Source organism: Elaeis guineensis, chromosome 13 (assembly GCF_000442705.2).
Source record: "Elaeis guineensis isolate ETL-2024a chromosome 13, EG11, whole genome shotgun sequence".
Lineage (NCBI taxonomy): Eukaryota > Viridiplantae > Streptophyta > Magnoliopsida > Arecales > Arecaceae > Elaeis > Elaeis guineensis.
In genome coordinates, this window is record NC_026005.2 from 31286095 (window position 1) to 31310460 (window position 24366).

Here is a 24366-nt window from a genome sequence, read left to right on the forward strand (position 1 = left end):
TCCAACTTGAGATCTCCAAGGTGACTTACAAGCAACTCATTATGCTTTGGTGCCGAACCATCTGTATTTCTAATATAATAACGGAAGGCTACTAGGTGCAATCAAGTACTAACGAAGTCTATGAGTCAAGATGGAATTGACCCCTCTAGATTATAGAAGTTAATGCATTACTATATTTCAATTCAGTAAGATTTTAGCCAGGATAATCCTTATGATCTGTCACAGGATTTGAAAGGTTAAAATATAATGTGGATGACTTATCGAGGGTTGACAGTTTAATCTTAGGTCATCTTGAGCATTGAGGGTCAAAAGGATGAATTATGTAGTAACTAAATACTTAAATTCTTGAATGTTGCTTTACAATTATTTGACCTATCCAGACATCAGGTATCATTGCTAGATGATCACTTCGATTAGTATAGAAAATGATTTCTATACTACTGACTTAGTGTTTGAACCAATGGAGTCTCACACAAAGTCAAGCAATGTAGGAAAGAATTAATCTAATATCTATGTGTTCAATTTGAAAGTATGTAACTTGATTAAATAAATAGATTTACTTAATTAAGAATTAAGTTAGAGATCATAAGAGATTAAACAATGACTATGTCTAGCTAGCATTGGATATGAGGTGCAGGTTTAATTTTGAAGATGACTTTGATCTGATCTATGATCCAAGAAAATTTTGAGATTGGATTCAAGTCTCAATTATTTCATATTAGATTTGATTTAATTAGACTTAATTTAATTAAGGCTAATTGGGTTAATAATCCAAGTTAGATTTGGTTCTGAATCCTAATTAGATTAGGATTAACAGCCTATACGAATTTAGTTCAAATCAGTTTTGAATTTGATTCGAATTGAATCCAAATCTGAACCAAATTTGATTAGATTCACCATGTCTTAAATACCAGGGACTCTCTCTCATGTTTGGCCTACCAAGAAGGAAAGGAAGCGAAGAAAATTTGCACCCCATTCTTTTGTGCATGCGTGAAAGTCATGATGCCATATTGGTTGGGTTTCCTAGTTGGATAAGGATAAGAATTGATTCAAATTTGATTTGAATCAAGGGTCCTAATCCTTTGGAATCTAATCAGATTAAGGGGGTATCAACTATAAGAAGAGAGGGCTGAAACACCAGTGGTTAATGATTCCATTTGTGTGACAAGAGAAAGAGAGAAACCACTGTGAGATCTGATTTTGGTTGTGCAACAAAGAGAGGGAGGGCATGTCCTCTTGGGGTGGGGAGTCTTTCACATGCATCCTCTAGGCGTAGAGTTTTCTTCTTGGTGTGGAGAGCTCTTGGCATCTTTCCTCTGGGCATAAAGACCCCTATCCGAGATCCCTTCCAATCATGAGATCAAATCTCTGTTCGAAAATCGACAGGGTTCTAGCATGTAATTACAAAAATTTTTAGCAGCAAAAAATATCAGGTTAAATGATTTAATGTAGAAGATATGCTTTAGCTCATATCTAAAAATCTTATCCTAGGATCTATAACATGATATATAGCATGCATTAGATCTAAAAATAAAAACTTGCATGCATGATCATATCAAAATATGCCATAGATCTAATCTACGATCAATATGAGTTCAAAACTTATTATCTAAGTGTGGTTAGCAGATCACCGTGTCTGTGTCATGAGGACTTGAAATCTCATGGTTACTCATAGCCACATAGGGTGTCCGACCTCTAACTTGGTCCACTCGAAGCTCTACACTGACCGATCACTTTGAGAGTGCTAGCTCGTGCAACGATCTTCTAATAGCTGATTTATGTCCTTCTTCAGATCTCATGGACTCATCTAGAATGCGAAGATGCACAAAGAGGATCTGGTGATGGAAGGAAGAAGAAGACTCTTTTCTCTCTTGTATTTTTCCTTCACCCAAAATCTTAGATTAGATCTAGGTTTTCACTCACCAAAGAGGAGGAACTTCTCCTCTAATCTCACACACCAACTACGGCTTCCAACCCCAATACCTCACACCCCCTTATAAAACCCTAACTCACACACTCTATGATCTTTCGATGATCTGATTTTTGTCCCACAAAAATCAGCCCTTTTTATAGAGTTGGCAGCAAGGATAGATATTTTGGGTTCGACTCGATAGTTTTATTTAATAAAGCTATTGATTTGAGATATCAAAAAGATACTCTTCAGATGTCACACAACCTAAGAATTTTTGACTCCAACACATGGAAAAACTAAATCCTAGGGCACTCCAGAAATACTTGCTGAAAATCTCACCACCCTTGTAGCAACTTTTGCCACTCAAATTCTCCTCTCTATTTTAAAAAATTTTTTAGATTTTTTTCATTGATTTCCACATCCCTTCTCTCTAGCTCACCCAAAAATATTAGCCAGAAACCATTTGGGGCATTCCCTATAAATAGGAGACCAGGGGACATTACAAGGGATGAAGGGGCACCAACATTGGCACTTCAACTTTCCATGTGCCAAATAAATTCATCGAGTAAATTTTTGATGATTTACATACTTGGAGCAAAAGGACTCTTCCTTCTCTATGTGCCATAAAAATTCTATTAATTTTTGGCATCAAAACATAAGATTTTTGATTTATCTTCTAAGGCAACACGTTTAATAATGAGCCTTCTTTAAGAAGGACTCTTTATTTCTCACACTGATTTGAGGTGGGCGGCAATTATAATTTTATGTGGCTTTTAGTGAACGTGGAGGAGTCCTTCTCCACTTAAAACTAGTCCATGTTAGATAAGAATCTAATCCCAATTGACCCAATCCCATTAGGTCAAAGCCAACTGGTCTAGGTTAGCTCAAATACTTTGAACCAAATCAATTTGGAAACTTAGGTTAATACAATGTGCTAGTGTTGGGAATAGTATCCCAAAGATAATCATCAGCCTATTGACGGTTGTGCTCCTATTGTATTAGTATATGAATTATAAATAAATAAAAATTATTTTGATATTTTTCATCACTGATGCGTAGTCGTTGATAGCACCAAAAATAACTCTACTCACTACGTAGGTAGGATGAGTCGAGATCATATCCTCAGGGACCTTGGGCTAAGTTGAGATTAAAAGACAGAAGCATTATTTTGATTTAGAAAATAAATTATCTTAAAATTGATGTAATTAAAAAATAAAGAGCTCGAGAGTTTTGAATTAATTTTGCACTAGTAGAGTTGTATCTCTTTTCTTTTAATTAAATAGATGCGATTAATCTTAGGATAAATATCTATCTTTCCTCGACACGCTCCATACCCGTAGATCACGATGCATCTCCAAAAAGTACTAGGTAAACAACTCTTCTTTTCTCGACACGCCCCGTACCCGTAGATCACGGTGCATCTTCAAAAAGTAAAAGTTATTCCTAATATTAATCTAACAGGAAAGTATAAATAAAAGCATATGAAAGAGAGCAAATAAAGAACTCATGACGATTTAAATAAAAAGCATAATCTTTATTGCATATAAAGAAATACAAGAAAGTTTAGAACAATAAACCTGCTCTATATCATTACAAAATTTCTTCTCCACTCTCGAGACTACTAGCCTAGCTGCTCATGGAGTAGTCCCTTTCTCTTCCTTTATGCAAGGCTCTAAAAGAATTTCTGGGCTCCCCTCCAATGGGAGTACAAAAGCCTTTTTATAGGTGTTAGGAGGGAAGAATTTTACATGGTTTTTCGATGTGGGACTAAAAAAAATACTAAATACTAAAAGATGGATGGATGAGATGAAAAGATCACAAGCAGATAAAGAAAATATAAATTCTTTCTCTTGAAGTATTTCTAAATATTATCTTTTTTCCTTTAATTTTTAGATCCACGAGCATCCGTCTCTCCCCCACGAACCCGCCATCCCGCGCTTGCCGCGCTCGATGCTGCGATGCTGCGCCCACCCATGCGCTCGCCTGCGCGCTCGCCCGCTCACACGCTCGCCCGCACGCTCATGCGACCCCGTGAACCCATGCCGCGTGACATTAGCTATTTACACTCCAAATTATAAAAAGAAACTTTTGTTTCTTTAAAATGATGCTTATATCCTTTTTGGGTTCCTTGCATAGTATCTTCATTTTTTATAATACCATATGCATCTTTTTTTTATTTAAATTTTATTTTAAGTCTAATTTTCTTCAAACTTAAGTCTTTTTGATCTACGAATCAGACTCTTTGTATCGGCAATCACCTTTCCTATAAAATATAAAAAATGAATCAAATTTTTAATAAGTAAAATAAATAAAATATAATTTTTTGCTTTAAATGACTTAAATTAAGTGTTTATCACACTCTCCAACTTGAATTTTGCTCATCCTCGAGTAAAATAGATATATCAGCATTGTGTACCGACTCGGTCTTGAATAAAAAGTTAGGTTAGGCATCCCAAAAGGTAGATGATACCTGGTCAGACCATTAAAGAGATACTTCATTGGATTATCAATTTGACCCAATTAGTGGCTGAGTATTAACTAGAAAAATTTCAAGAGCTTTTCTTTCACCAACTTCCTACTTTACTCTTTAAATCTTCTAACTTAATGTGAGAGAGGTTTATTATCTTCTTGTAATTTAGTCCTCTTATTATCCACTATATTTTTTTTATTTTTTTTATTATTATTTTTTTACATTGCCCACCTTTTTACGCGAACCACAACACTTATACGAAGGGGTCCGATTACTCAGTAGGAAACCAATATTTTTTTTTTATAAAATAAATTTTAAGAAAAACTTTTGCATACCTCGACCTATCCACCCAATCTCTCATGAAGCAGATTCTTTATTGAGATCAGTAAGAAGAGGGTTGTAGAATCACTCCTAAAATTTGGTCTAGTCTAAACCCTACCATTCATTGAATTTTCTTAATAATTTATTCCTCAGTATCTCTAAAATTATCTTGACCGTTAATCATTCATTGATTAAGATGCCTAATTGACTCTTAATCAAAATAAAATTCGGATACACAAAATAAATTATTTGTGACCATACTCAAGGATTTGATTAATTTCCTTCCCCCCCAACTTAATCTACATTGTCCTCAATGGAGTAGGAAAGCAAAGAAAATAAAAGGAGAGAGTGCACCTGGGATAATTTTGCTTCGAAAGTTGAAGATAGCTTCACTGATTAATAGGTTCTTGTTCTAAATTTCTGTAGCTGCAGTAAAGTAAAAAAATATAAAATCATTGGGTTGCCTCCCAACAAGCGCTAAGTTTTACGTCTTCAGCCAGACATCAAGTTTATTGACAGACTCTTCCATACAGAGTGGTCCTTTATTCTTTTTAAAAAAAAATAGATCAGCTAAAACAAAAGAAATTTGGGTTGCCTCTCAAAAAGTGCTAAGTTTAACGTCTTCAGCCAGACGCTAAAAGAGTGTCTATCCTATTCCTGCTCGAATCTTAACATGAGTGTCGATCCCTCTTTCAGAAATAATATATCCTAATACAATTTCTTTCTGCACCATGAAATGGCTCTTTTTCCAACTTAAAACCAAATTTATCTCTATACATCGTTGAAGAATCTTGGTTAGGTTCTGAAGACAATCATCAAAGGTAGAGCCAAATACTGAAAAATCATCCATGAAGACCTCTAGAAATTTATCGACCATATCAGAAAAGATGGCCAAAATGCACCGTTGAAAAGTGGCTGGTGCATTGCAGAGACCGAATGGTATACGTCTAAATGCAAATGTTCCATAAGGGCATGTGAAGGTAGTCTTTTCTTGATCAGCAGAAAATATCAGAATCTAGTTATATTTCGAATATCCATCTAGAAAATAGAAGAAACTTTATCCTGCTAGCCGTTCTAAAATTTGGTCAATAAAAGGCAAAGGAAAATAATCTTTCCTAGTAACGGCATTCAGCTTTCGGTAGTCCACACATACTCGCCAACCAGTTGTTGCACGAGTAGGAATTAACTCACCCTCATCATTCTCTATTACGGTAATACCTGACTTCTTAGGTACTACTTGGGTTGGACTAACCCACTGGCTATCTGAAATTGGATAGATAATTCCAGCATCTAGCCATTTCACTACTTCCTTTTTCACGACTTCCCGCATATTCGGATTCAATCTTCGTTGCATGTCCCTATGTGGTTTTGCCTCAACCTCGTAGTGAATATGTTGCATGCAAACAGAAGGATCTATACCCTTTAAATCGGCAATTGACCACCTTATAGCTTCTTTATGCTTTTTTAGTACCCCGACAAGTTTGTCTTCCTGGTCGTTGGTTAGGTCAGACGCAATGATCACTGGAAGGATATCATTGGATCCAAAAAATGAATATTTTAGTGTGGCAGGAAGAGGCTTTAGCTCTAGAGTAGGTGGTGCTTCTAAAGATGGTACCAGAGGGCTTGATTGAATTGGTAATTGCTCATACTTTACAGTCCAAGGGGGATTGGTGCTAAAATTGGAAGGTTCTAGCAAAGCATGTATTTCTTCAGTGTATCCATCAATATCAAAATTATCCATTCCAAAATATGTTAGGTATGCCTGTAAAGGATTTGAGTTGAGCAAGGCAGGAGCTTTATCTTCTATAACTTTCTCTAACAAGTTGATCTCATTATGGTCGTACACAGGTGGTCCCAAAGATGCATTGAAAATATTCAACCTTAGCTTCTTATTTCTGAAAGATACATCCATAACTCCGATCCTACAATTTATACAAGCATTAGCGGTTGCTAAGAAGGGTCTACCTAGGATGATTGGTATTTGGTTGGGGTTGCTGTCAGATTCCATATCCAGCACAAGAAAGTCAACAGGAAAGTAAAATTCATCTACTTTCACCAATACGTCTTCCAGCATTCCACGGGGTACCTTAATAGATTGGTCTGCTAGTTGTAAGGTCACTGTCGTAGGTTTTAACTCTCCAAATCCAAATAGGTCATATACAGAGCTCGGGAAAAGGTTGACACTTACACCCAAATCTAATAATACCTTCTTAATTGTGAGGTTCCCTATGACACAAGAAATAATTGGGGTACCTGGATCTTTCAGTTTGGGTGGGATAATTTGCTGGAAAACTGAGCTGGCCTGCTCAGTTAGGTGGATTTTTCTTGGTATTTGTGCCTTCGATTTTCATTTCTGTGTACACAGGTCCTTTAGAAATTTGGCATAGGTCGGAACTTGCTTAATGGCATCGAGAAGAGGTAAGTTTATCTGGACCTGTTTAAATAATTCCAACATTTCATTCATTTTTATACCCTTCTTATCAAGAGGCAGAGAGGATTCTAAAGCACTGGAAAATGGAGCTTTAGGTGTAGGTGCTGGGTTAACAGGTTCTTTCCTCTCTTCAAATTTCTTCTTTTCTGTTGTAGCTGGAATTGGTTGCTCTTGTTGTTGGATTGCTTCAGGTTGATTTAAGATTTTTTCGCTTCTAAGGGTCATGATCGATTTGGCATGTTTGAAAAAAGTTTCAAGACCAATGGAGCTTTCAGCCATATACTGACCTTTTGGGTTATTAATAGGCTGACTAGGTAATTTGCCTTCTTTCCTCCTACTGAAAGCTGTTGCTAGCTGACCTATCTGGATCTCTAGCTTTGCTATTGATTGCGTATGGGAGTGAAGGAGTTGGGTATTCATTTCTAGTCCTTTAAGTGCTTGCAGTACCTTTTCTTCGAAAGCTGAGCTATGAGTACTCGAAGTGGGTTGAGGAGGGTTCTGGTATTGTGGCTGGGATGGATGCCTAAAAGTTACATCTGGGTAACCTGATCTTTGTTGCACCGGAGGAACCACTGGTTGTGATTTTCATGAGAAATTCAGATGGTTTCTCCATCCCGAATTGTACGTACTAGAATAGGGGTTGTTCCCTGGTCTATGAGTAGTTTGGGCTTGATGGACTTGTTCTTATACATGTTCAGGAAACTGTGGTGCAACCGGACAATCATTCACATAATGAGTGAGGCTCGAACACAATGCACATATATCTTGTATCTGACGGGATGGAGAAAGTGACTGTCCTATACTTAATAATCGATCTAACTTTTGGAACAATTCATCTACCTTATGATGGATATCTATGGTATTTTCTACTTCATATATTTTACCTCTCTTTGGGTTTAACATGGGTTTATCTCTAATAGAGGCAGACATATGATGTAATAAATTTTTACTTAAAATTTCAAACAGTTGCCATGCCTCATCCTCACTTTTCAGCATGAATGTCCCACCACATGATGCATCGACCATTTGTCGATGTCTTTCAGATAGCCCATCATAAAACTATTGGATTAACTGCCACTTGGGTACAGCATGGTGGGGACATTTTCTAATAAGGTCCTTTAATCTCTCCCATGTTTCATGAAATATTTCTCCATCTAATTGGAAAAAACTAGTTATAGCTTTCCTTATTTGATTAGTTTTTCCTATGGAAAAATATTTCTTGAGAAACTCTCCTTGCAGCTGGTCCCAGGTTGATATAGTCATGGAATCCAAAGTATGTAGCCAGTATTTGGCTTTGTCCTTAAGTGAGAAAGGGAATAATTTTAACCTAAGAGCATCATCGGAGAAGTTGTGAATTTTGACAGTTGAGCATATCTCAAAAAATTCTTCAAGATATTTATAAGGGTCCTCATTACTAAGTCCATAAAATGAAGGTAACATTTGGATTATACTGGACTTAATTTCATATTGAGTGGCCTCCACAGGGGGCACTTGAATACAAGGAGAGTAAGTATATGTGGAAAGAGTAAAGTACTCTTTCAATTGCTTGGGTGGATCATTCTCCTGATTTCGGTTCATATTTTTACGTCTGTTAGCTCTAAAGGTTCTTTCTATTTCTGGATCAAAAGGTTGGATTTCTGGTCGTAACAATCTACGGCCAAGCATACACCTTACAATTATACTTTAGAGCAAACACAGAAAATTTTAGTTTTTATAATATATATATATATATATATATTTATAATAAAGTGAGAAAAGAATGAAGAAAATCTAAAGAGAAGAACCTAAGAATTTTAAATCTATGAAAAGGAAGAAATTAGTTAATATTTAGATGTTAATTATAATCAACTTAAACAAGCATAGACTCTCTATCCTAAGGTTAACTTAGATCTAGACAGCTCCTAACTTTCAAGACCGCCTTTGAGCACTCCAAGCTCAAGACTGACTAACTAACTCGGTCAGCTAAGCGTAAGATGTGGGAGGTTCCCTGCTCGTTGCTTTCCTTAGACACCAACTGAGTTGGCCAGGTCAGTCAACGGAACCAATTGAAAACCACTTTCTTTAACCACTTGCCTTAGACACCGAGCAATTAACCAATCCACACTCAGTTCAACTCTAGAGCTTTCTTATCCTATTGAGCTCGAAATCTTTAGGGGTCAACATCTAATTAATTTTAGATTAAGGTCTAGGTTATGCAAATGCAAGGGAGTGATTTGTGGGCCAAGGAAGGGTGATCAAATACCCATCTTATCTTAGTTAATGGGTTGCACCCTTATTGTGATGAAATCCTATATTGTGAACTCCTATATTGTGATGAAATCCTTTGAACTACTTTTTATCGATAAAGAAAGATTTATCATATAATTCTTAAACTTATTTGCAACCAAATGATATATTATTAACAAGGATGATAATGTTTATAAAGTATAGGTCATTGTATGCCATATGGATTGGTTATCCTCTTAACCAAGGAGTGTGAAGATACTGATATAGCATACAAATGAGATGTAGGAGTATATTGTCATTGAATAGTGATCAAACTGTGGAGCGCTCTGCTGTCAAGAGCAGCTCACGAAGGATATGGGCATAAGTGTCTGTCACGCCCCCGACCCGAGATTTGTGAATCGAGGGTCGCGGCAACCGCCGCATACTCATGAAGAACTCTCTCCATAAGCATGCAAGGCATCTCATCACGATATCAATGCATCGCAGCGGAATAAAATCAAATAATTATTATTCAACTGTAATTCAAGTAATTAAATCAAATGTCTTACATCCAATAAAATTTTTACTAAAATAATAAATCTAAGTTCAATGAAGTTGACAATGCTAAATCTCGCCTCTAAAGCTCTGTCCCAATATTTCTTCCCACGCTCGAAATTAATTATCTGAATCTGAAAAATAGAAGGAAAGGTAATGAGCTAGACAGCCCAGTAAGTAACAAATATCTCAACTAGATATTTCAGATATTATATAATTTTCAAGAATAATGCTGCAAATAAACATAAGAGTATATTTCATGCTGATTTAATACAAACCAAATATTTTCAAATATTCACATATAATATAATCATAAATCCGATTCGATTCAAAACACTCGTAACTCAACAGCCTCGACTATGACCAACGTTTAACCCCCATTGTCGGGGTCCACAGAATACCAGCGCACAACCCCCACTGGCAGGGTCCAGAAATACCAGCGCACAACCCCCACTGGCAGGGTCCACAGAATACCAGCGCACAACCCTCACTGGCAGGGTCCACAAAGTACCAACGTATAATCCCCATTGGCGGGGCCCACTGAAACATAGTTAGGCTGAGAGCATAAATCCGATCTATATCAAAACACTTAGTACCACAATATATATCATAATCTTTCACTAAACATGTGCATAAATCGATATACCATAACATTTCAAAAGCACTTTTCTTTCGAAACATAATTTCATAAATCATGCATAATTTCAGAGAATAATTATTTATTTTCAGAATAAATATAGAATATCTCGAGAAGATGATTCATTACTTACCTTTCACAGACCACTGAATGAACAGATCGACTAACTTCTAGAAGATTCTTCCATGCCTATTATCCAAAATTATATTTTTATATTAATTTTAAATCTAACAAATCCCAAAATCAAAACTCGCTTAAAATCAGACTCGTCTCTAAACTTGATCAGAATCATCAGATGAAGCCTTCCCCTACGCTAATCTTAGAAGGGTAACTTTAGAGAGAGAAGAATCCATCAAGAGAGAGAAACAAGCTAGAGAGAGAAAATTCTAGAGAGAGAAAGTAGAGAGAGAAAGTCCAAATCCAGAGAGAGAAAATCAGGGTTCAGTCTGAAAGAAGAGAGAGAAGAGAGAGAAACTCTCTCTCTCATCATTTTTTTTATTTTTTATTTTATTTATTCACTTATTTATATATATATATAAGTAATATATATATATATATTTACATATATATATATATATATATTTTGTTATTATTATTATTATTATATTTATTCTTTTCTTTTTCTTTTTCTTTTCTTTTCTTTTCTTTGCTTTTCTTTTCTTTTTCTTTTCTTTTCTTTTTCTTCTTCTTCTTCTTCTTCTTTTTCCTTGGTTCCTTCCAGGCCGAACAGGGGACGGTGGGGGTTCTCCGGCCTTGACCGGCCGTTCAGGCCACGGTCGCCGCGGCGGAGGCCGGCGGCCGACGGGGGCCACTCCCCCGGTCACGGAGGAGACATGGCCGGCGATCAATTCCGATCGCCGGCGTCGGAAAATTCAAGGAAAATAGATCAAAAATAGAATCTTTTTCCCCGACCAGAAATCGGCGACTTTCGTCGCCGGCAGCCGCGCACAAATGCACGGGGAGGAAGGAGAAGAGAGAGGGAAAGAAGAAGGAGACTCACCTCAGCCTCCGGAGACCTCGTCGGCGGCGATCACGGCGAGAAATCAAAACGGTGACCGCGGCTTTATTTCGGGAAAATCAGAGGGAAGGAGAGGGAGAAGAGGCCGATGATCGGTCTCAAGGGGAAGGGGTCTTCTTATAGAGCACCCTAGGACTCCGAGGGGTCCTAGGAGTCCTAATTTCCATGGGTTTCGCCGGAGAAGAAGACTCCTACCGGGAGTCTTCTTCCCGGTTGCTCTATTTTTTTTTTTTTTTTTTTTTTTTTTTTGGGCTTTGATTTGCTGGCTGGGCTGGGCTTGGTTGGGCTATCACATTCTTCACCCCTAAAAAGAAATTTCGTCCTCGAAATTTTTCATACCTGTCACCATTGTATTGGAAGCCTGTGGATTCTGTTGAGTAAGCGCATAAACTCTTCCCTGGGTTTTAAAAATCTGTCCGCCACCCTTATGTTGTCCTTCATGAGTTCTTTGGCCAACTTGATTTTCTATATTTAGCGGGCAGCTAAAAATTTTATGATCTTTCTGACCACATTTGAAACAAGCACCTGTATTCCAATAGCAATCCTTGTCTGCATGATTTTTGCCACATCTGGAGCACGGCTCACCATCAATCTGTTGAGTCTTATTGTCTACTGCTCCCTTAGCTGATCTTTTAATGTTTTTATTATTATGATGCTCATACTTTAACGTCCCAATATTCCTAATGTTTACCCACCTACACTCATACTATGTCAAATTCTATGTGTCATAATTTATCCACTTATGCTCTGATATCATAATAATTGTCACGCCCCCAACCCGAGATTTGTGAATCGAGGGTCGCGGCAACCGCCGCATACTCATGAAGAACTCTCTCCATAAGCATGCAAGGCATCTCATCACGATATCAATGCATCGCAGCGGAATAAAATCAAATAATTATTATTCAACTGTAATTCAAGTAATTAAATCAAATGTCTTACATCCAATAAAATTTTTACTAAAATAATAAATCTAAGTTCAATGAAGTTGACAATGCTAAATCTCGCCTCTAAAGCTCTGTCCCAATATTTCTTCCCACGCTCGAAATTAATTATCTGAATCTGAAAAATAGAAGGAAAGGTAATGAGCTAGACAGCCCAGTAAGTAACAAATATCTCAACTAGATATTTCAGATATTATATAATTTTCAAGAATAATGCTGCAAATAAACATAAGAGTATATTTCATGCTGATTTAATACAAACCAAATATTTTCAAATATTCACATATAATATAATCATAAATCCGATTCGATTCAAAACACTCGTAACTCAACAGCCTCGACTATGACCAACGTTTAACCCCCATTGGCGGGGTCCACAGAATACCAGCGCACAACCCCCACTGGCAGGGTCCAGAAATACCAGCGCACAACCCCCACTGGCAGGGTCCACAGAATACCAGCGCACAACCCCACTGGCAGGGTCCACAAAGTACCAACGTATAATCCCCATTGGCGGGGCCCACTGAAACATAGTTAGGCTGAGAGCATAAATCCGATCTATATCAAAACACTTAGTACCACAATATATATCATAATCTTTCACTAAACATGTGCATAAATCGATATACCATAACATTTCAAAAGTACTTTTCTTTCGAAACATAATTTCATAAATCATGCATAATTTTAGAGAATAATTATTTATTTTCAGAATAAATATAGAATATCTCGAGAAGATGATTCATTACTTACCTTTCACGGACCACTGAATGAACAGATCGACTAACTTCTAGAAGATTCTTTCGTGCCTATTATCCAAAATTATATTTTTATATTAATTTTAAATCTAACAAATCCCAAAATCAAAATCTCGCTTAAAATCAGACTCGTCTCTAAACTTGATCAGAATCATTAGATGAAGCCTTCCCCTACGCTAATCTTAGAAGGGTAACTTTAGAGAGAGATGAATCCATCAAGAGAGAGAAACAAGCTAGAGAGAGAAAATTCTAGAGAGAGAAAGTAGAGAGAGAAAGTCCAAATCCAGAGAGAGAAAATTAGGGTTCAGTCTGAAAGAAGAGAGAGAAGAGAGAGAAACTCTCTCTCTCATCATTTTTTTTATTTTTTATTTTATTTATTCACTTATTTATATATATATATAAGTAATATATATATATATTTACATATATATATATATATATATATTTTTTGTTATTATTATTATTATTATATTTATTCTTTTCTTTTTCTTTTTTTTTTCTTTTCTTTTCTTTTCTTTGCTTTTCTTTTCTTTTTCTTTTCTTTTCTTTTTCTTCTTCTTCTTCTTCTTCTTTTTCCTTGGTTCCTTCCAGGCCGAACAGGGGACGGTGGGGGTTCTCCGGCCTTGACCGGCCGTTCGGGCCACGGCCGCCGCGGCGGAGGCCGGCGGCCGACGGGGGCCACTCCCCCGGTCACGGAGGAGACATGGCCGGCGATCAATTCCGATCGCCGGCGCCGAAAAATTCAAGGAAAATAGATCAAAAACAGAATCTTTTTCCCCGACCAGAAATCGGCGACTTTCGTCGCCGGCAGCCGCGCACAAATGCACGGGGAGGAAGGAGAAGAGAGAGGGAAAGAAGAAGGAGACTCACCTCAGCCTTCGGAGACCTCGTCGGCAGCGATCACGGCGAGAAATCAAAACGGTGACCGCGGCTTTATTTCGGGAAAATCAGAGGGAAGGAGAGGGAGAAGAGGCCGATGATCGGTCTCAAGGGGAAGGGGTCTTCTTATAGAGCACCCTAGGACTCCGAGGGGTCCTAGGAGTCCTAATTTCCATGGGTTTCGCCGGAGAAGAAGACTCCTACCGGGAGTCTTCTTCCCGGTTGCTCTGTTTTTTTTTTTTTTTTTTTTTTTTTTTGGGCTTTGATTTGCTGGCTGGGCTGGGCTTGGTTGGGCTATCACAGTGTCTCTCCAACCTAAGATCACCAAGGTGACTTGCAATCAACTTACTATGCTTTATATCAGACTATCTATATTTCAATATAGTAATGGAAGGCTATTAGGTACAGTCATATACTTACGAAGTTGGTATGTGAGTCAAGATGAGATTGACCCCTCCAGATCATAGGAGTAATGCATCACTGTGTTTCAATTGAGCAAAATCTTGGTTAGGATAATCTTTGTGAGGAGTCATAGAATTTGAAAAGATTGAGACAAAATATGGATGACTATTTTTGGATTGACAGGTAAATCTTAGATCACCTTGAGCATTAGGATCAAAGGAATGTATTATATGATAACTATATTTTAGATTCTTGAATATTATTTTGCAATCATTTGACCTATCCAGACATTGAGTATCATTGCTAGATGGTCACTTTGATTAGTATAAAAATTTATTCCTGTGTTATTAACTTAGTGTTCGAACCTATGGGGTCATACACAATAGAAGTTTTGGTCTGATCTGATGGCTGATCGATAATTATGAATCATTGAAGAATATAATCATCAATATGATTGATGATTAACCCCATGTAAAATTTGCAATTAATAATTTGCTAAGGATTAGTAAATTATAAGAAGAATTAACTAATAATTAGATTGTTAATTGCTTAATTTGATTAAGTAAAGAAGATTGGATCAAGTCTAACTGAATTAGATTCAATTAGGTTTGATCTGATTAGGTTATTAGATGACCTAATCGCTAAGAAAGATTAGTTTCTGATTTGATTAGGACTTGCGTTCAATTAATTCTTGATTTGATTGAAATTTAATTGGGGTAGTTTGATGCTTAATTATGTTAGATTTACAAATTTATTTGATTTAAATCAGATTGGTTTTGGTTTAGGACCAAAATAGAAAACTACCAAGAGTCCAAGTGTATTGGACAACTCCTTGCTTCACCATGATCTTAGCACCTTCTCTCCTCACGCCCAAAGTGTTTTGGCATGAGATTTTCCATGTTAAAGGGAGATTGTTGCCTCTTTCTAATGCCCATAATATCAAGTATGATCTGATGTTTAAAGGTGATTCAAATCTGATTTGAATGTGTTGCCATATATGATGGATAAGGTTTGACCTCATCCAAACACCTTGCCGCCTATCTGAAGGGAAGAAAACAGTTTTCCTCCAGAATGCCCAGGTTGCATCTAAAAATTTTTTCTAAAATTTTACTTATTTAAGGATCAAATTCTTACCTGAATTGTAGCAAAATCAGAGATCAAATCTTAAATTATCTGATATAAACCTTCATGGAGGTATGGATATGCAGATCCTCTACTTCGCATGCACGTCAAATGCTGCAAGAAAGCAGGATGAACTCCAATCCAATTGGCTTCACATACACAATCAATCGAGAGATGAGATGTGATAATATGACACCTCACACCAGCAGATAGGATGTCCAAGAAGGATCCATGCCCAAGGAGATGAGGTGGCAACAAAAAGAGAGATGTAGAAGATGAAGGACCTCTCTCTTCACACGCCTATCTCTCTATCTTTTTCTCTTCTCTCAATTTGATTTATTTGCTATTCTATTCTCCTCTATCATCCATAGATAGAGACCCTCTCTATTTATAGATGATTCTCATGATCCAATGAGAGGAGGACTCTTTATTCAAATCTAATTTGAATTGATCCAATACTCATGAAAGAAAGACTCCTATATAAGATATAATTACCATCACTTATGACATCCACTTTGCACCCACTCCCACACCCACTTGGGATGCCCTAAATAAGCACCAAACTAATTTTTGGTCATGCTTCATGAGTGGGTATTCCCAGTGCAAGTAGGAATACTCATATCTCATCCAAAACAGGTCCAATTCGAATCCGATTCAAAGTCAGTTTGAAATAATTTCGAAAGACTTCAATCCTAAACTCTTTAGGACTTTTGTACCAAGTCTAACTTAAATTTTGGACCTATTTAAGTCTAATTAATTCAAATCAAATATAAAATTAATTAATACTTAAATTCAATCTTTTATATATTCCATGGATCATAGATAGAAATTGTTCATCTCCGGGATTGAACCGAAACCTCATGTGTAGTGCTAGCTAGACATAGTCAACTCTTCAATCCTATTTGACCCATAACTCAATTTTCAATTAAGTTAGCTTATATGTTTAATCAAGTCAAGTACCTCCAAATTAGACATATAAACATAGATCAATTCCTTCCTACTTTGTCTGACTTGTGTGTGTGACTCCATAGGTTCAAAAACTAAGCCGGTAGCACAGGAATCAATTTCTGCACTAATCGAGATACCATCTAGCAATGATTTTTTATATCCAGATAGGTCGAATTATCACAAAAGAATATTTCAGAATCCATACTCATGGTTACCACATAATTCAACCTTTTGACCCTAGATGCTCTAGGATAGTCTCAGGTTAACTGTCAATCAAGATTGCTTCATCCATATTATATTTCAACCTTTCAAATCCATCTCATGGATTACTCTAGCCAAGGCTTTACTAAATTGAAATACAGTGATACATCAACTTCAATAATCCAAAGGGGTCAATCCCATCTTGATCCATACACAGACTTCGCAAGTACTTGACTGTATCCAGTAGCCTTCCGTCACTGCATTAAAAATTTAGGTAGTTCGGCATCAAAGCACAGTGAGTTGCTTGCAAGTCACTATGGTGATCTCAGGTCTGAAGAATATTTATACCCATATGTTTCGCGAGCAACTCTTGACAGCAGAATGCTCAGTAGGTGAGTCACTTATTCAGTGATGATGTACCCTTACATCTCACCTGTATGCCATATCAGTATCACCACACTCCTTGATTAAGAGGACAACCAACTCATATGGCACAAAACAACCTTCACTTAATAAACGTCATCATCCCGAAATGACGTATCATTTGGTCGCAAACTTGTTTAAGAACTATACAATAAATCCTCTCTTTATTGTACACTAGTATAGTTCTAGGGACTTCATCACAGTACAAGAGTTCAAGGAAGATGTCACTTTGTGATAAAAAATATCAGAATAACTATTATTCAATAATCAATAATTCATATACAAGGATGAACTCAATCATCACATGATTGATTTTAGGATACAATTCTCAATAACTCCTACTTGGACTAAAGCCAATCGGGGCAGTATCTTATACCTATGTTCCATTTGAAGTCATCAAACTCTTTGATCTCGAGAGCTTTAGTGAAGGAGTCGGCTAGGTTCTCTTTTCCTTCAATCTTCTGAAGCTCGACATCACCTCGATTTACGATCTCTCATACTAGGTGATATCGGCACAGCATATGTTTAGTACGATGGTGCGACTTAGGTTCTTTCGTCTGAGCTATAGCACTGAAGCTGTCACGATATAGCAGGACAGGACCATCAATGGAAGGTACAACTCTCAGCTCGATAATGAACTTTCATAACCATACCACCTCCTTTGCGACATCCGATGCAGCAATGCATTCCACTTTGCATACAGAATCGACCACAGTATGTTGCTTGAAACTTTTTTAGCAAACAGCTCCTCCATTCAAGGTAAATACGTAGCCTGACACGTTTCTGTTGTCATCACAATCTGACTGAAAACTGAAATCAGTATGTCCCATAAGTTCAGATCAGAGTCTCCATAAATAAGCCATTGGTCTTTAGTATTTCTTAAATACTTAAGAATTACTTTTACAATCTTCTAATGCTTCTCACCTGGATCTGACTGGTACCTACTCACAACCCCTAGTGAATAGGCCACATCCAGCCTTGTACATGTCATAGTGTACATGATAGATCCCATTACCAAAGCATATGGTATTCTACTCATGCGCTCTTTCTCCTCAGGAGTTGTTGGATAATCCTTCTTGGAAAGAGTAATTTCATGGCCTATCAGAAGATAGCCTTTCTTGAAATTATCCATGTTGAACCGCTTCAACAAGGTATCAATGTACGTGAATTGGGACAATCCAAGCAACCTTCTAGATCTATCCCTATAAATCTTCATCCTTAGGATGTAGGATGCTTCTCCCAAGTCTTTCATGGAGAACTGTGATGATAACCATAACTTCACACTCTGTAAAGTTGGGATGTCATTGTCTAGTAACAATATGTCATCCACATACAGCATAAGAAAAATGACCACAGAATCGTAAGCCCATTTGTAGACCCAAGGCTCTTCTCCGTTCTTAATGAAGCCATACATTTTGATTACTTTATCAAAATGCATGTTCTAACTCTTCGATGCCTGCTTAAGTCCATAAATTGATCTTTTCAGCTTGCACACTTTTAACTCGTCTGTGGATGTAAACCCTTCAGGTTGTATCATATACATCTCTTCTTCCAGCTCTCCATTAAGAAAAGTGATTTTGACATCCATCTGTAAGATCTCATAATCTAAGTGTGCAGCGATAGCAAGCATAATCCGAATGGCCTTGAGTATTGCCACAAGAGAGAACGTCTCTTCATAGTCAATACCATAATGCTGATGGTAACTCTTAGCAACTAGACAGGCTTTATAGGTCTCTACCTTTTCATCCACTCCTCTTTTTTTCTTGAAAATTCATTTACACCCTATGGGTTTTATCCCTTTGGGCGAATCAACTAGTGTCCAGACACTATTGATCTCCATGGACTCCATCTCAGACTTCATGGCCTCAAGTCATTTTTGAGAGTCAGGCCTTTGCATGGCCTCCATATAGGTGATCAGATCCTCATCGTTCTCATCAAGTTTAATAGGATCACCATCCCAGACCAGAAAACTATAGTATCTATCCAGCTGACGCAGTACTCTATCGGATCTCCTTAATGGTGCCTCTACTGGCTCTGGATTCAATTCACCAATCGAACCCAATTCTGTATGTCTTAGTCCTTCCTGTTCGGAATAGTATCCCAAAGCCAATCGTCAGCCTGTTGACGGTTGTATATTTATACATAAATTATAAATTAATAAAAATTATTTTAGTATTTTTCATCACAAAATGTTTCATCTTCTAATGAACTCCTATGTTGTGGTGAAGTCCTTAGGACTATTTAGACTCGATAAAGAAGGATTTGTCATTTAGTCCTTAAATCTGTTCGCGACCAAATGATACGTTGTTACCAAGGACGATAACGTTTATCAAGCATATGTCATTGTGTGCCATATAGGTTGGTTATCCTCTTTACCAATGAGTGTGGAGACACTGGTATGGCATATAGGTGAGATGTAAGGGTACATCTGCACTAAACGTGACCGACTCCGGAGCTATTTCTGCTGTCAAGATTTGCTTCGATGGAATATGGGTATAAATGTCCCTCCGACCTGAGACCACAATGGTGACTTGCAAGCAACTCACTGCACTTAGGCACTGGACTACCTGAATTTCTAATTCAGTGACGAAAGGTTGCTGGGTGTAGTCAAGTACTTGACTTGTCGGTGCGTGTGTCCAGATGGGATTGACCACTCCAGTTTAGGAGCTATATATAGTCATGTTTCAATTTAGCAAAACCTTGGCCAGGGTATTCCTTGTGAGGAGTCACAGGACTGTTTGAGTTGAGCACAATTCGGATGATTTGATCAGGGTTGACAGTTTAACCCTGAGTCATCCTACAGGGGTCAAAAGGATGAATTATACAGTAACCATATTCATGTAGGTTCTGAGTGTTGCGATTGTAACTTTTCGACCTATCCGAACGTCGGATACCATTGCTAGATGGTCACTTCGATTAGTACTGGAATTGGTTCCTATGCTACCGGCTTAGGTTCGAACCTATGAGGTCACACACATTAGAGGTTCCTATCTGATCTGATGGCTGATGTAGAATCCTACAAGTTTGAGACTTAGTGATCGAAAATCAGGATTCTCTGATCATGAGTTCCACACATTATGGGTACCGGGGTCAAGAGTCCCACTGGTTGGGACTTTTCGATCAGGGTTACATATCGATGAATTCTGATACCCGATTGCCCATCGGATTTGGACTCAGTATTTATGAGAGGTTTAATTAATGATTTGATCGTTAATTAACTCAATTTGATTGAGTAATTATTTTTGGATCAAGTCCAATTGAATTGGATTCAGTTAGGTTGGACCCGATTAGGTTAAGAGTTGACCTAATCGTCAAGATGGTTTGGTCCCTGATTTGATCAGGAGTTGGGCTTAGTCAATTCTTGATTTGATTAAGATTTTATTGAGCCTAATTAAGTTGAATTTAAATTAGTCTAATTGGATCTAACTTATTTGGTTCAATTAGGTTGGTTTAAATAATTAAACCACCTTGACCCAATCTCCATGCGCCACCTCACTTCCATTGCACCCATTTGAATTCATGAGAAGGAACTTCTCATGAATTATTTCCTCACGCCAAGCCCTCTCCACACCCCACTTTAATGTGCCATATGAATAGATAAGGATAATTGGTTGGCCATTCAAATTCAAAATAAAGTTTGAATTTGAATGGGCAATCAATCTTTGCACCTTATCCTTTTTTTTACGCCCCATTTATTACATGAGAAAAAGTTTCTCATGAAATCACTCCATGCATAATTTAAGCCATACCTCACGCCTTTAGTGGATAAGGGATGAGTTGGTGTCTATTTGAATTCAAAATTTGATTTGAATTCAAATGTGCAATTACTCATCTTTATCCTTTCTTTTGGATAAGACGTTTGACGTTGTTATAAAAGGAGGATAAGAGTGGGGCATGCAAGAAAAAGATTTTTGGAAAAAAATTCTGGGGTGTGAGAAGTCTTGTGCGTGAGAAGGAAGTTCATATCCTTCCAAGAGAAAAAGAAAGAAAAGAAAGAAAAGTGGGTGCAAGGTTTTCGGTGAATTCCTTAGAGTTTTAGCCTAGGGTTCGGGAAGTGAGAAAGTGAGCTACGAGTATCGTGAGCCTACAAAATTTTAGAAAGATCTTCAACATTCTCTCAAGCACGTCTATTGATGATCTGGAGTATCCGAAGAATCGACAGATATCGATCGAAGGAGTTCAATCAGCATCGACCGTCAAAAGGGCTCTACAACGAGCTAGCACTCGTGAGGAGTCGATCAGATCGGAAGCTTTGTGTGGATGATCCACAGAGGCCAGACACACTGTGTGGCTGCATCATGATGATCAGACTCTCCCGACGGTGATCAGATTGCAGCGATCTACTACCCGCACAAAGGTATTATGTTCTGAACACATTACAGTAAAGTGTTTACTATTCGAATTTGAATTTCAAATTTAAATGCATGCATGCAATATATTATATTTAGATCCTAGTGTAGGATAAATTTATATTAATTAATTAAATTAATTAATATTTTTTCACTGTAAAATCATAATTTTGAAAAAGTTTTAAAATTACCATTTTACCACTGCACTGAATTTCCTCACAAATGGTATCAGAGCGGGTTCTTAGATATGATATATATATTTGCATGCATAGATTAAGTTGTAATCTAAAAGTTTAAATTTGAAATTTAAAATTCAAAATTTGAAATTTGAATTTTGAAAGTTGTTCAAAATTCAAAAAATTGAAATTTAAATTTTGAAATTTAAATTTTGAAAGTTGTTCGAAATTCAAAATTCAAAAATTTGAAATTCAAAATTTAAAATTTGAATTTTAAAATTTATAATTTAAAATTCAAAATTTAAAAATTTGAAATTCAAAATTTGAAATTTGGGTGAAATTTTAAATTTAAAATTCAAAATTTAAAATTCAAAATTTGAAATTCAAAATTTAAAATTCAAAATTTTGAAATTTAAAATTTATTTGAAATTTAAAATTTAAAATTTAAAATTTAAATTTTGAAATTGGTATATTTAGATATACTGGATCCAAGTAGCAAGTAATCGAATTGGGTTGGTTGCCATGGCCGTCCGGTCATAGGAGAAAAGTAAGGTTTAAAGGTCCTCTCCTCCCATTCGATGGGGTTTCCTATGACGGTAGGGGTGCCGCTGCAATTATATCCCATGCAGATGAAGCAACGAAAGGAATTAAGTTGTACAGGTTCAATTGTGAAATTTATCATGAATGTGTTAGATTAGATCTAAAAGAATATTAATGATTTATTTTGATTGAGTTATTTTCTGTTATGTAATTAGCAATAGGATTGCTATTTATGAAATATGCTGATCTATTTGTGAAATGAGTCAACATATTTGGTGAACAGAATATAAAATCTTTCAAATTTAAAAATTATTTTTGAAATGCCAAACCCTGACCCATCAGTCGAAATACTTAATTAAAAGAATTAAGTATTGTCTAGTAGGTCTAGAATTGTGAATTAAGACCTAAGACAATTGCATAAACTTGTGGGTCAATGGGTTAGATGGATTAGGTCCATAATTGGGTTAGACCTAAGGTTAGCTTAAAGAAATGGACTAAATTAGAGTAATTGGTCAAATCTAATCAAAAGTTGAATTAGATTAGGTCAAGGATACTCTAGACTCAACTCCAATAGTTGTAGTTGAATGGGTCCATGTCTTTAACTAGACCAAGATGGACTTAATTCATGGCTACACGGTGGAACCCTATTTACTAAGTTGATCAAATTAAAACTAATGAACCGGTTGGTGTCTGTTGGGTATAAAATACCCTCGGTCGAAGTTCTTGGCGGGATTGATCCTTGCAGGTCCCCTCCGACTTTCGACTACTGGAAGACTCTGCCCAGACTCCTACGGGAGCCGGGCTCCATCCCCAACTTCAACCGCAAGGAAGGCTCCGCCCGGACTCCTACGGGAGCCGGGCTCCGTCACCAACTTCAACTGCTGGTAAGCTCCGTCCGGACTCCTACGGGAGCCGGACTTCGCACCTGACTTTAATTGCAGGAAGACTCCGCCCAGACTCTTACGGGAGTCGGGCTCCGTCCCCCACTCCAACGGCTGCAGGAAGACTTCGCCCGGACTCCCACGGGAGCCGAACTCCGCCCGCGACTTCAACCGCAAGTAGACTTCGCCCGGACTCCTACGGGAGCCGGGCTCCATCCTCAACTTCAACTGCTGGAAGACTCCACCCGGACTCCTAAGGGAGTCGGGCCTCATCCTCGACTCCAACGGCTGCGGACAGACTTCGTCCGGACTCCCACGGGAGCCAGACTCCGCCCGCGACTTCAACCGCAAGTAGACTTCGCCCGGACCCCTATGGGAGCAGGGCTCCATCCTCAACTACTGGAAGACTCCACCCGGACTCCTAAGGGAGCTGGGCCTCATCCTCGACTCCAACGGCTGCGGACAGACTTTGTCCGAACTCCTACGGGAGCCGGACTTCGCTTTTGAATTTAATTGCAGGAAGACTCCGCCCGGACTCCTACGGGAGCCGGGCTCCGTCCCCAACTTCAACCGCAAGGAAGACTCCGCTCGGACTCCTACGGGAGCCGGGCTCCATCCTCAACTTCAACCGCAAAGAAGACTCCGCCCGGACACCTACGGGAATCGATCTCCGTCCCCAACTTCAACCGCAAGGAAGGCTCCGCCCGGACTCCTACGGGAGCCGGGCTTCGTCACCAACTTCAACTGCTGGTAAGCCCCGTCTGGACTCCTACGGGAGCCGGACTTCGCACCTGACTTTAATTGCAGGAAGACTCCGCCCAGACTCCTACGAGAGCCGGGGTCCGTCCCCCACTCCAACGGCTGCAAGCAGACTTCGCCCGGACTCCCACGGGAGCCAGACTCCGCCCACGACTTCAACAGCAAGTAGACTTCGCCCGGACTCCTACGGGAGTCGGGCACCGTCCTCAACTTCAATTGCTGGAAGACTCCACCAAAACTCCTAAGGGAGCCGGGCCTCGTCCTCGACTCCAACGGCTGCGGACAGACTTCGTCAGGACTCCCACGGGAGCCAGACTCCGCCAGCAACTTCAACCGCAAGTAGACTTCGCCCGGACTCCTACGGGAGCCGGACTCCATCCTCAACTGCTGGAAGACTCCACCCAGACTCCTAAGGGAGCCGAGCCTCATCCTTGA

At 38.2% G+C, this 24366-nt stretch overlaps 1 non-coding gene across 1 annotated transcript; it reads left to right on the plus strand.

Annotated features, from left to right (window-relative positions):
- Window positions 1–8219: 8219 nt before the first annotated feature.
- On the plus strand, window positions 8220–8325 carry LOC140853549 (small nucleolar RNA R71). The gene has a single exon (XR_012136619.1). It is a non-coding gene; the product is annotated as a small nucleolar RNA R71 (small nucleolar RNA).
- Window positions 8326–24366: the final 16041 nt, after the last annotated feature.